The sequence below is a fragment of the Mobula hypostoma genome, chromosome 15 (assembly GCF_963921235.1).
Source record: "Mobula hypostoma chromosome 15, sMobHyp1.1, whole genome shotgun sequence".
In the NCBI taxonomy this organism is placed as follows: Eukaryota; Metazoa; Chordata; class Chondrichthyes; order Myliobatiformes; family Myliobatidae; genus Mobula; species Mobula hypostoma.
This window is the reverse complement of record NC_086111.1, coordinates 48,698,194-48,710,878: the sequence shown is the minus strand read 5'-3', so window position 1 is coordinate 48,710,878 and position 12,685 is coordinate 48,698,194. Positions and strand designations below refer to the sequence as shown.

Sequence of the window (12,685 nt, the reverse complement as noted above, 5' to 3'; positions counted from 1 at the left end):
CATAACCTATTCAATCTTCCCTGTAACTCAGGACCCCAGGTCTTGCAACATCCTTGCAAATTATATCTGCACTCTTTCAATCTTATTTTTCCTGCAAGTAGGTGGACCAGAACTGCACACGGTAATCCAAATTAGGCCTCACCAATATCTTATACAACCTCAACAAAACATGTCAACTCCTGTACTCAATAGTTCAATTTATAAAGGCCAATGTGCCAAAACTCTCCATATGACCCTATCTTGATACCACTTTCAAGGAATTATGGATCTGTATTCCCAGGTCCCTCTGTTTTACTCCACTCCTTGGTGTCCTGCCGCTCACTGTATAAGTCGTACCCTGGTTTGTTCTCCCAAAGAGCAATATCTCACACTTGCCTGCATTAAATTCCATCAGCCCATTTTTCCAGCTCGTCAGATCTCACTGCATGTTTTGATAGCCTTCCTGCTGTCCACTATGCCCCAAATCTTGGTGTCTTCCTCAAAACTGTTGATCCAGTTTACATTATTATCCATATTGTTGATATAGAAAACAAACAACAATGCAGCCAGCATTGAGCCCTGCAGCACACCACTAGTCACAGGCCTCTAATCAGAGATGCAACCATCTACCACCACTCTCTGGCTTCATCTGTGAGGCCAATGTCTAATCGAATTCCCTACCTCATCCTGAATGCCAAATTAATGAAGCTTCTTGACCAACCTCCAATATGAGGCCTTGTCAAAGGCCTTATAAAGTCCATGCAGACAACATCAACATTCCTGGTAAATACCTTGGAAAAACTCTATAAGATCAGTCATATTGACTTACCATACACAAAGCCATGTTGTCTATCCCTAATCAATCCTTGTCTATCTAAATGCTTATATATTTAGTCCCTTAGAATGGCTCCCAATAACTTACCCACCACTGAAATCAGGGTCACCGACCTATCATTTCCCACTTTATTCTTAGAGTCATTCAACGGAACAAAATTAGCTATCCTTAAATCCTCCAGCACCTCAACCATGATTAAAGAAGTTTTAAATACCTCTGCTTAGGCCACTGCAATTTATGCCTCCAATAAGTTTTGAGGGAACTTTTTGTCAGACCCTGGGGATTTATCCACCCCAATCCTCTGTAATCTGTACACAGTCCACGACCTCATTGCTGTTTTGCTTCACTTCTATAGATTGTGTCCGCCTTCCGAGAAAATGCAGATGCAAAAGATCCATTTAAGATTTCCCCCATCTCTTTCGGCTCTATGCATAGATGACTACACTGATCTTCAAGGGGACCAGTTTTGTCCCTTGTTATCCTTTTGCTCTTAATATCTGTAGAAGCTCAGGAATTCTCCTCCACCTTGCCTGCTAGAACAACCCCATGCCTCTTTTCAGCCCTCCTGATTTCCTTCTTACATTTCTTATAGTCATTTACTCATTCCTACCCATATCTGCTATATACCTCCTCCTTCTTCTTAACCAGGGCCCTAATATCTCTCAAAAAACAATGTTTCCTGAACCTGTATCCTTGCCTTTTATTCTGACAGTAACATGCACTTTCAGGGCATCAGATAAATTCGGTCAAGTAATGCTCTTTCTAATTACCAGCTACCATGCTTTCTAACTGATGAATTAGTGCTCTTGCATACAGGGGTTGCACTTGAAAAAAAAAATCATTATAAGTAGGAAGGTCATGGAATGTATTTTGACTCAAAAATGACCTGTCTATCATCAGCAAAGTCTTGGTAGCACTACCACTGACAGAGCCAGTTGAATATTGGAAGACACAGGTGCTAGAGTGCATCTGTAGCCAGTAGTGAGTTAATCAACAAATAGGATGAGGTACCTGACCTCATCCTCTCCGTTCTATCTGTTGCAAATGCAGAAATTACCTCATAACAAATGATATCATCGTCACTCAGCATACCCTTCAGTCTACCATTATGATGTGAAGTGATTAAGCCTGGATCAATGAATGAAGAGGAGCATTCATTGAACTATATGCCATATCCTTGGTTTTAATTAGCAATTCCCCAGACTCACTTTCTATTGGACTTGCAAGCATGTTGCTAACTTTAATTTAAAATATCACTATAAATTCCTAATATGCTTCTATACATCTAGCTTTGATTCATACTTGAATGATTCTTTCCTTATTAATCTTTTAGATGTTCTCTGCTGTCTTTTTATATTCCTCCCAATCTTCTGACATGTTATCTGTCTTTGTACAGTTATTTCTTTTTTTATGATTAATACTAATCTTGATCTTATTAAGTTAACCAGAGGTGGCAAGTTCTCTCTTGGAATTTTTCTTTATAAAATTCTGTGGCTTCTGAAAGAATTCCCACAATCACAGTAATCACTCTTCAACCAATTCAATGTACCTCCCACATGATGTCAAGAAATGCCTCAGAGCATTGGATACCGCAAAGTTCTTAGACCAGCCAACATCCCAGCTGCAGTACTGAATGCATGTGCTCCAAAAGTGGAGTTGTGTATTTAATATTTCAATAATATTTGAGTAATTGTGTACATATCTTGGTAGATTAAGCATTTTTGTTCATTTAAATAAATGCAGGTTATACGCATAAATATGTGAATTCAATACATTATCATGCTACCACATGATACGTGCACCTTGCTTAAAGTAAACTCAAAGTTGGACACACATTTCAGACCCCCGTGTCTTTCTTTGAATTAGTTTAATGTTTTAAAGTTACAAAACATAACCCACTATAGACTGGTAGCCAAGTAATGTACAAAATTGTAAATATGTCATGTGAACAAAAAGTGGGAGAAATTCGCTCTAGCTGATTATTACACAACCTGCCTATTCTCATTCATCAGTGAAGTGGTGGATGGAAGATTTCATTGATAATGCAAAGGGTAATGATTCTCCAATAACCTGCTCACTAATGCCCAGTCTGAGTTTTGCCAGAACACTCCAATCTGGGACTTATCAGAGCAATAGTCCATAGATAGATTAAAGAGTTGAATTCCAGAGATGCAGTAAGAGTGACTGCCCTTGACAGCTAGGCAGCATTAGACTGAGGATGGCATCAAGGAGCCTTAAAACTTACACCAATGGACATGTTAAGCAAAAACACTCCCTTTATTGGAATCATACCTTGCACAAAGGAAGATGGTTGTAGTTGTTGGAAGTCAAACATCCTCGCATTGGGACATCATGGCAGGAGTTCTTCAAACAGTATTCTAGACTTAATCACATTTGGAATTTTTAGTCCATCATAAGATGAGAAATGAAAATATTTCCTGAAGATTGCACAATGTTGAATCCCAATTGCAACTCCTCAGCAAACAACAGAGCCCTTGATTCCATGTAGAAAGTCCTAACTACTATTCAGGTATGGTTTACTCGGTGGCAAGTAACATTTGTGACACAAGACTGCCAATTAATCATTATCTCCAACACACGATCATTGATCATCTCCAATGATCATCGCCATCGGACTTCTGAATCATCCATGAACATATGAACACTACCTCACCATTCCTTTCCTGCACTATTTTTTTTTGTAACTTACAAAGTAATAACTGTTTATGCCATGCACTGTACTGCACAAAAATAATAAATTTAATGACATACGCAAGTGATAAGCAACACTCACAACACGCTGGAGGAACTCAGCAGGTTGTGAGTGTTGCTTTGACCCCAGCATCTGCAGAGTATTTTGTGTTTATGCAAGTGATAATATACCTGATTCTGATCAGCTCCATATCACTATCATCATCATCGGATCTAAGTTCTAAGCCTCATAATTAATAACACCGTGATTCAAGAATGTGACTCACTGGAATGGAAATTAGGGATGGAAAACTGGTGCTAGACATGAGAGTGAAAATCTAAATCCTGGGAAATGTTTTTTTTTAAATTAAAATGAAGTACATGGACAGAAGAATAATGAAAACTGAATTTACCAAAGGTGGAAACTGTATCACCAGCTAAAAAACAGTAGAACAGGCCAGTCTGGAGATTTTTTTAAAAGTGGATGAGGTTTCACAATATCAAAAGTTTGCAAAAACATTAAGATACGTAAATTCTTAGTACTTAAAGGTGAAACCAATCATTTTAAAACTTTGAATGGTTTTAAGATATATTAACTCTTCTGAATTTTGTCAAATTCAACACACCAATACAAAGAAAAATTAAATTGGATTTGTATTTCCGGTGATAACTCATCCTTGTAAGGTTGATGCATCTCTTGCAGCTGTCACAGTAGCAATTTTAAAAACTGAATGTGTTGTAGTCTCAAGATTTCTTTTGTATTCATTTATCTATTAAAATAGATTAATATCATATTGAATTATCTACTGATGTTATACAAAGAAAATATTTCAACTACTTTGGCAAGGGTACTGTGCTAACGCTGCATCATTATTTCATGTTTTGTTAACAGTCGATGTTAGATTGCTACGTTAGTCAGAATATTACATGACTAATAAGCATTCAGTGCTTGCTGACAATGATTTGTCATAAACCCTGGAATTTTTACAGAATAGCGTTTAAAGGTACAATGTATAATCAGAAGTTTTTTACATTTTTCTAGACTAGAAAATTCAGAAAAAAATTAAGTTAGGTCTTTATAAAATGGAAAAAAGAGATTTCAAAAGATGCATTTAAATATAACATTTTGTTACTTTAGAAATAAAATCTTTGTATTACACCAGGTATGATACCACCCCTTCACATGTAGATTGATTAAGGTAATATCTCCTTCAAAATCTAAGACAGAAGTTACATAGAATGTAGATTCACATAAATTTTTATTTCCAATTCTGAAGTTTCCAGCCATACTCTTTGTCTTTACACTAAAATAAACCTCAACTACTTTGATTATGGATTCAAACAATTTTTTTCCAGAAGAAAGATGACTGTATCCAGGAAGGATCCCAACCAAATAATGAACTCCTGACACAATTAACAAGCGCAGCATAGCAATCATTGTTAAACTATAGCAAATTATTGTTGCTTCACTGAGTTTTACTACAAATATAGGGGTACACGTGGGTAGTTAAGAAAGGAGCCAGTGCCAGGATTGTTAGATACCTGCAGACCAATGATTTATATATTTAATGAATGTCGATGGAATCTGCCTCACGCTGATTACTCTTCAATAACTGAGTCATTAACACTACAGAAAGTGGCACAAGACACAGCTAGTGCAAAGCAGTATCACAACAGCTATGCACTAATACAGTTCTTCAAAGTCCATTAGTTTACACAGGATCTAAGTTAGTGGGCTCTGACTAGGCATCCAAAGTGCAAAAGGTAGGCTTTCTCTGTACTGTTAAAAATAAATCTTCCCACAAGCAGCTAATAAAGCAGATATGACTTATGAATATCTATTGCCACATCCTACCGGCAGTCTGCCATGATTGATGAGTTTATAATAAAGAAATGAATGAATCTGACTTTATAGTAAGTATTAATATCACTCTAATTAAGCAATTAACATATAGAACTTGGTAACCCATTTCTCCCAACAGAGTTGCCTGCATTAAATCACATGCATGACTTAAATGCTAGTTTGATGCCAACTTTTCCATTTCAACTGCACCCACAACCAACCCAACCCTGCCACAGAAATGTGCTTTTCCAAGTTAAGCCTGATGAATGTTTGGACCATTAATATTATGATGTGAAATGAACAATTAGTGTTTTTCTTACTTTGACATTTTCAGCCAACTTTCACCTACAGAAATCTGTATGTTTCCAACCTGAACACCACATGAAATTCTGGGCACAGCATATTTGTGGGCATTGAGCCAGCTGTAATTCTATTGCAGCCGCACATGAAAATTCAATGGGGTAAAGTCTTGTAGTGGGTTGCCTTACTGAAGTTTACAGTGATCACACTAGTGTATTGTTATTCTGCAGTCAGCATGGGAAAAATTATAATGAAATAATTTTATTTAAAAGAGTATTGACGTGAGCAAGAAAACAAAATGGCAGATTATTTCTGTTCTTTGCTGAGGTCATACAGATGACAGGTGTTTAATAATTATTAAAAGAAATGAAAGAGCAGTTGAAAAAAGTATTTCAGTACAGATGAATAACCTTAACAACATAAGGAGTTTTAATGTCCCTCCTATGGTTTTCATTCACTCTAGTCCAGGAAGGAAGCAATTAAAGATGAAATCACTTTTACGTAGCTAAAAATGTTTACTTTATTTTTCTTTACCTCTTTGCATTCTTACATCAAACTTCATGCATTTTATTAATCTAACTTGAATAATTCTTCCACTTTCCACTCCCACTCTCATTGCTTTCTCTGTGCCCTGCAAGCTCATTACTCAAGCAGATTTTTGGTCCTAGTGTACATCAAGATCCCACAGTCTTCATATTACCTTTTACTTTCAGTAAACTTTTATTACAATTAGTTTGGACAGAAGAGTATGCTAAATTAAGTAAGTGAGGGCCAAGGTAACATAGATGAACAGTAAAATAACTTCTTAATCAGGGGACAGCTGGAAGTTGTTGAGGGCAATGTTCTTACATATAGCTTGAATCTGGTACACTTAGGTAGTACTTACCATCACTAATTTCAGAGATTAAATATAGCCATTAAAACAGCTGCTCAGGTTTTTCTTGTAAGTTCTTTAAACTTCAGATGATTGCACATTTGTAAAGTGTTAATCATGTGAAGTGTTAATTAAATAATGCATTGCCCTTATCATTGTTGTTAATTATGCATTTCAAGGACTATCAAATTTATGAAGTGTGATATGCTTGCCCTTAATACTTCTTTCCAATATTCAGTACTGATTTGAATGCAGCCATACTGCAAATAAAATTGCATAGATAATTCCAAATTATATTATTAAATACTATAATCTTTGAAATCATATTTTAGACACTTAATTCATCAAGGAACTCATTAATCCAGCATCATTAAAACTGCAGATTATCATGTTATTAGCCTGTTCCATGATTCACAATGAGTTAAATGTTATTAGAAAAATGATAAACCAGTAATTCTGTTAGAACATAATAATTCAACATACTTAGCGTTTGGACAGTTGGATGCAAACTTCAGAATTTTAAATTTCATACATGGATGAAACAAGCCATTGTAAAGCAACAAGCAGGACAGTGAGTTTTGGATTAATTTAAAGCAGGGGACAGCTGGGGGTTGTTGAGGGCAATGTTCTTATGTATAGCTTAAATCTGGTAGGCTGCTGTCGATCCGAGGGGATCACAGGGTTGTGCCTCTGGTGGACTGCATCCTCTCCAGAGCTCAAGTCTGGGCGGGAAGATTTGTAAAGCCGGCTGTTGTCCATGCAGTCCCGCTCTCCACATTGCAGAGGTTGCCAGAGTGAAATTGTAAACAACTTCAAATTTAGGGACCCCGATTCCGGATTTCTTCCTCGGGGTTTACTCCCGAAGCCTTTCCCATGGGCTGGGTATGGCTGCAAGGTAGCAGAGTTTAAAATCAGAGTTTTCCTTCTCTTAGGTGGGCTGCCATCCAAGGCTGACGAGCCCCACCAGCCTGAACCAGCTTGAATATAGATATTTGATATTAATATTATTCAAGATTGTTCAATGTTATTTTCAATACCGAAGTGTAAAAGAGAACAAAATGTCTGTTACTCCAGGTTCAATGTAGCACAAAAAAAACAATAAGATAAAAAAAACACAATAAATATAAATGCATCAGATAGCTTATATACATCAATTGTACATCCATAAAATGACTCTGGGCACAGGAGTGTCTGTACATAAGGTGACTGACAGGAAATGATACAATAGTGGTGGTTAGGGGTGTAGAGGGGTAGATTAGTGATTGGAGGTATTGATCAGCCTTATGCTCGGGGAAAGTAACTGCTTTTTGTGTCTGGTGGTCCTGGTGTGGGTTTCCTCTGGGCGCTCCAGTCTCCTCTATTGACCATTGTAAATTGGCTCTAGTTTTGTAGGTTAGTGTTAGAATTTGGGGGAAATTCATCAGAATGTGGAAAGAATAAAAATCATATCTACTGTAGGATCATGGAGTGGAGTCAGTGGTCAACAGACCTGTTCCAATGCGTTCTGTGACTCCAAAATTAAAGTTAAAAGCTGGATGTTCTGTGAGTAAATAAAATTTGTCATTGTTCACTCCAGTGAAGGTAAAAAGAATTTTGTTTCTTCATTTGGGAGAGTTTAATGAATTAAATTCATTTGGGAGAGTTTAATGCCAGATTAATGCTCAGAAGAATCCAGTTGGAAAGGGAGAGATCATTTATTTTCACAGAATGCAAGAAAGCAGGGCAGGAGAATGTCTTTTGGCCTACTAAACCTGCTATGTCATTCAACAAGGTTGTGGCTGGTATATTATCTCAAATTCTGCTTGATTCCCACTGCCACTGATTCATTCAATATTCAGAAATCTGTTGATCTCAGGTATGAATGCTATCAATGATTAAGCCTCTTCCATTGTCTGGAATACAGATCTGCCACCATTTTAGTGATGACATTTCCCTCATTACAGTCCTAAACAATCTACCTTTCATTTTGAGACCATGCAGCCTTCTTCTAGACTATTTAGCCATGCGAAACATTCTTGCTGAACCTACCCTGTCAAGCCTCTCAAAACATTGAACGTTTCAATGAAGTCACTTTTCATTTATAATTCAGTGGAATAATATTTGATCTGGAGTCATAGCGGGAGTTACTGAGAGACCTCAGCCAACTAACTCCATATGTACCACCAACACCCATTTACTCCAATCCTAATTTAACCCTTGTTATCCCCACATTGCATCAATACCTCCAGATTCTACCATTCACCTACACACTAGGGGTAATTCACAATAGCGAATTAACCTAACAAACAAGGAATCAGTAAGAAATTGTAGGGCCTGGAAGCAATGTTCCCTCTAATTTTTAGTAGTCAGTGTGCGCAAAAGTATTATGTTGTGCAAATTTTTTTCCTGTGACAAAAGTATGTACGCACTGAATGCACACATGGCACAGTTTATGTAGGTTTACAAAATATTAACTGCACAGAACAACAACAAAATAACATACATATTTAAGTCACTCAGTTATTTTTTTCTCTCTCCTGTCTTTGGCATTTAGCCATTCTTTGTAAACTCTATCTTGACTAATAGAACTTCCATCCAATTGATAGCTTTTGATTCTTATTAACATATCCAAATGGCATTCACCTAAACGGTTTCTCAGCTTGTTTTTGAGTTGATTCATTAGGCTAAAACCTCACTCACAGTCCGCAGTAGACGCAAGAAAGGTTCCCCCAATGTCCATCCATCAACTGTGCAAGGTCGCAAAAATATTCATTTTGAAGTACAAATGCCAACATTTGAGCAAAGTTTGAAATCGTTTTGGATTTAATTTTTTCTTGCACGGAAAATTTGAAATCATTAAACTGTCTTAACTATTACAATATTTTTAGCTAGAAAATCATGATATTTTAGACATAAGGCATTAAATTGGTCATCGCGAAATGTTAAGTCACAATCTGCAATTGCGGAGAAATCAAAAGCTGACCATTCTTGTACCTCAACTTTGATCTCCCCTGGGTTTGATCGCTTTCGTTCTCACTCATCTGCACTCAACCGTGACATGCGTAGCACTCCTGTAACAGGTAATGACGGGTTCTGTTGCATGAGCTTTTGTACATCGTCCAAATGCGATTTACTTGCCAAATGACACTTCAAAAAGTCAAGTTTCCAAATATCATCCCACTTCTTTCCACTAACAAATTCTCCAGCAACTTTTGCATCACGACAATACAAACGGATAACTCCAGTTTCCGAATCATACATAAATATTTCTCGTAGCTGTATGTTCATGACCTCATGAGCTTTCGGTGTAGCAGTTTCTACTATTTTGTTAAGCCATTCAACTTTATACAAATTTGCAGTTCTTTTACTCTTCATGCCCTTCGCTTCTTTTGAATTCGTCATAGTGAATCAATATTTTTTCCAATAAAAACGTAGTAAGCTATCTACAGAATTTGAAACAGATCTTTGTAAACTTTACAATATGAACACTGTCCGCCTAACATGGCTGCCGCGGTGATGCAGCTGTACAAACTGGAACAGGAAAGGTGAGGTGACGTAAATTAGAGACGTGTATTGTGGTATTTGAAAAACCGACTAACTAGTTAACAGAAACAGTTAGCTAAAATATTATTTTCAATAAGTACAATTATTAATTACTACATTATTTTAGGTAACAAACATTTTGTGTGCACATTAATTTCCTTTGTGCGCTGGTTGAAAAACGTGTGCACGCGCACACACGCACAGCTTAGAGGGAACTATGCTTGGAAGATACTCATGTTGTGGTCAAAATTCAAAGCTCAGAGATCACAGTGCATTTATTATCAAAGTATGTACACATTATAAAACCTTGAGATTTGTCTCATTATAGGCAGCCACAAAACATAGAAACCCAAAACAGCCCATACAGAAAGACTGTCAATCACCCAATGTGCAGAGAGAGAAACAAAGGGATCATGTTAACAATAAAAGTAGGCAAATAGCATTCAGAATACAAGTCAGTCCACAGACACAAAGCCAGCAGCAACTAGAGCAGGCCACAGCCTCAGTACAGCGTAGAGCTGAGTAAACATTGCAGAGCAGTGAGCAGAACTAAGCTGGACCCTCACCTCTGGTCCCAACACTCTGCCTTTTCAATGTGGCCCAAAGTTTAAATCGTCCGAACATCAGGTCATTCCTCACTCTAGGACCCAGGTCGTATCACTTTGATACGCTCTTGGACAGGACCCCAACACCACACTTTGGCTCATACCCGACCTTTCCAAATCAGCCTGGTACTTAGATCAATCAAACCTCAGGTCTTTCCTCACTCTCGGTTTTGGTGGACGGGCCTCACCTCCTCTCACCGCCACTCTGCTTCGCACCCACTTGCCTCGATCTTCACCTCCACTTGCCTCTCCATTGTTTGTGGTGATCATTTACCAGAAAAAGTGTTATTAATAAAGTATTTAGTTCTATTCTTTGTTTTGTTAGCTGCCAATAAGTAGTCACTGGGCTTCACCAGACCCATCTCAAACCATAAGGTTAGTCCCCTTTATTGATTATCACAGTGACTGTGCAACTCCAGACAGACCAGTATTCCTAAGCTCCGGAACCTGGGCCTTAGCACTCAGATCTGCAGCTGGATCTTCAACTTCCTCACAGACAGGACCCAGGCTGTAAAAATAGGGGACAAGCTCTCCTCTACAATCACTCTGAGCACCGATGCCGCACAAGGCTGTGTATTCAGCCCCCTGCTGTACTCACTGTACACTATATTGAATTGAATCTAGACTTGAACCTAGACTCTCTGGATTGTGAGATAATAGCTCTCTGCATTGTGCCACTATCCCACCATTTCTCATGATACAACAAAATTCCCATCCAAGGAACACATCGGATAAAACTTCTGTGATCTCCTTCCATAGCAAGTATATCATTTTTTGTTAAAGAATCGAAAACTGCTTATAGTAATTCAGGTACTGTCTCAAGCCACGATGTAACTGAGGCAAGACATCTTTTCCGTTGCACTCAAAACTTCTTGCAAAAGCAACCAACTTACTGTTTGCCTTTCTAACAATATTCTGCTTTTGTATGTTACTTTTCAATTATTTGTGTACAAAGACACAAGGACTTTGAACATAAAAACTGCCAATCTGTCTTCATGGGCAAGATTAAATCAACACAGTTGTGGATTGGACTCTGTAGCTCATGTTATGATGTGTTTCTGGTTACTCCTTTTTTATTGCTATTTTGTACAATTTTGATCAGAGCAGAATGGCTCTGCAACCTGCAGTCAACAAATAATACAGTGCCTAAATTGAACTGAACTAAACTGAACATTCTTAGACTGTTCGATTAATTTGTGGTTTGATGTTTTATATTCTGTGCTTTTTGTTCATTTTTTTGCCATTTGAGTGATTTGTTCTTTTTTTGCGCATTGGAGGTTTGATGTTTTACTTTGAACAGGTTCTATGTTTTTCTTTGTTTTGTGGCTGTCTGTGGGAAGACAAATCTCAGGGTTATATACTGCATGCACACTTTGACAATAAATATATTTTGAATCTTTACATTTAAAATATACTCAGCATTTGTGTTCCTTTCTAACAGTATGGATAATCACACATTTTTCCACACTGCTCTTTGTCTGCTATTGTTGCCAATTTAGCAAGCTTGTCACTATCCCTTTGCAAACTTTATTCTCATCATTACTTACAATCCCACTCTGTTTTATGTCATTAGCAAACTTTGGAAAATTAGATTTTGTCCACTCAGCTAAACCATTGAGATAGACTGTTGAATAGCTAGAGTCCAAACACAATGCCTTGTAGTAACACACTAACAGAAGTTGATTAATTCATATACCTTGTTTTCTATCCATTAAATTTATTCTTAACCTTCACTATTGCAAATATTCTAATATTTTTCACCAATTTCTTGTGCTGGGCCTTATCAAAAGCATTATGCAAATCCATATACACCATATCCCCCTCATCTATTTTGCTTGTTCCATCATCAAAGAACTCCAACCTTTTGTTGAATCTGTTCAGTTTTATGGGTTGTTTCTAAATACTTGAATACCATGTTCCTTATTATAGATTCCAGCATTTTACCAGCAGCTGATATTAGGCTAACCAGGTCAATGCCTGTGTTTTCTGCTTCCTTTCTTCTTAAAACACACTGTCATATTTGCTAATCTCCAAAC

The 12,685-nt window shown here is 37.4% G+C and overlaps 1 protein-coding gene across 3 annotated transcripts in view; it reads right to left on the bottom strand.

Annotated features, from left to right (window-relative positions):
• fhit (fragile histidine triad diadenosine triphosphatase) overlaps positions 1-12,685 on the bottom strand; it is a 1,013,122-nt gene that overhangs the window by 882,055 nt on the left and 118,382 nt on the right. Inside the window, exon 1 of one of the 3 annotated variants that reach the window (XM_063068398.1) lies at positions 3,107-3,176. The exons of the other annotated variants lie outside the window; for them this stretch is intronic. The gene's annotated coding sequence lies outside the window, so the exon portion shown is untranslated. Of the gene's footprint in view, positions 1-3,106; positions 3,177-12,685 lie in introns of those variants that run through there. 3 annotated transcript variants of the gene reach the window in all.